The 1,665-nt window shown below is 37.4% G+C and overlaps 1 long non-coding RNA gene across 1 annotated transcript; it reads left to right on the top strand.

Moving 5' to 3' along the window:
* Window positions 1-9: 9 nt before the first annotated feature.
* On the top strand, window positions 10-1,229 carry LOC111389994. The gene is made up of 2 exons (XR_002701833.1): window positions 10-673; window positions 847-1,229. It is a non-coding gene; the product is annotated as an uncharacterized LOC111389994 (long non-coding RNA).
* The last annotated feature ends 436 nt before the right edge of the window (window positions 1,230-1,665 follow it).

Below are 1,665 nucleotides of genomic sequence, written 5' to 3'. Positions count from 1 at the left end.
GACGTTTGGACGTGCTAAGGAAAAATGACAATGCTATTACACCCCTCTCATGTGGAGGGGGCCCCACATAAAATAAAATATTCATGGGCCCCCTCCATGTGAGGGGGTGTAATATATTGTGTACACCTCATACACTTTGAGGTGTACACATAGAATTATCCAGGGAAAAATATGCCACTTATTCATTGAAACCAATAGTTGTGAGGGTGACCATGTCTCCTACCTATGAGAAAAGTTCTTATCCAATAAAGATGAAGTGACGTTCATCACTTTCATTTTAGCCCATGTTTAGGCTCCATTTTAATGTGTTTGAGGAAAATATATTTTGGAATGGTGATTTTTATGAAAAATGTGGTTGGCCTTGACCCAATTATTGCCAATTGGGTAGAGCGAGTTGGTCGGGGTGTACTTCCTTTAGAAGGAAACCTCGCTTGGTGAAGATATGCTCCTCCACTTCTTCCAATCTCCTTTCTACCCTCGAATACTAGGGAAAAAAGAGTTTTAGGAGTGGTATTATATGACTCCTTGGAGAGCCCATGCACCTTTCATATTATGTTTGCCATCTTCGATAAAAGGGTGGAAAGAGTCATGGTCTAGGTCAAGGGCAAGTGGCAATTGGTTGAGGGAGATAAAGCCTCAGCTTGCATCGTGCCGACCCAATATTCCGATGCTCGTGAGTTTTTCTCTTTAAAACTTGTCATTTGTTTGTAGCTTCACCTGATGTTTGTTTGTTTACACTTTTAGGGATTTGTTGTAGAAAATCACAATACAAAGTTTTGTCCAAAAAACTACTCATTAGCTAATTCTTTTTTCTTGTTTTTTCGCCAAATTGGACACTATTTGAAGAAACCAAGACCATCTCAATGCTCTACAGATCGAGAAGAATCTTCCAATTGGGTGTGTGAAGGCGAGCAGCAGCGGATAACGGAGGAGCGTGAGGTCATGCGTAGATTAGGTTATGGTGCATGGCTTGGAATTTCGAGGTGACTATAAAAGGCACACTTCCTTGGTGATTTTTTGATCATTTGGTGTTATTAGCTTGATAGTTCATGTACTGTGCAGTATGTTAAGATAGTAGCTAGAGGTAGTGCGTTGGTTGTTGTTGATTTTTTTAGAATTTGGTGATTTCTTTGATTCATAATTGATTAGTTGTAGATTCTATGATGACGATTGATACGGATGATTCACTTCAATCTATTAGTGTCAAATTAAATGGTAAAAGTTATTCATATTGGAGTACTATGATGAAGAATTTCCTAAAGGGAAAAGATTGTGGGTTGTGCAAGTGGAACCGTTGTGAAACCTAATAACACTGCTGATAATTATGTGACAGAATTAGATATGTGGGAGTTAAACAATGCGAAAATACTTGGATTCATAATTTTGTGAGCAATCCATTGGTATACAATTAGAGAAGTTTGAAATAGCAAAAAAAGTTTGAGATCACTTTTAGAAGCTATACAATAAATTCAACTTTGCAAAGTGGTATCAATTGGAGATAGATATATGGACATTACAATAGAAGAATATGGGTATTTCGATTTTTATTTTGCTATGCATTCGATTTTTGATGAGTTGGCTCTTACAGAATCAGCAGGGTTGAAAACATGTGAGAAATAATTACTTTTTAGAGAAGAGCAGCGATTAGCTCTGTTTTTAATGGCA

Source organism: Olea europaea, unplaced genomic scaffold, assembly GCF_002742605.1.
Source record: "Olea europaea var. sylvestris unplaced genomic scaffold, O_europaea_v1 scaffold6370, whole genome shotgun sequence".
NCBI lineage: Eukaryota > Viridiplantae > Streptophyta > Magnoliopsida > Lamiales > Oleaceae > Olea > Olea europaea.
This window is presented reverse-complemented; position numbering and strand designations above follow the sequence as displayed.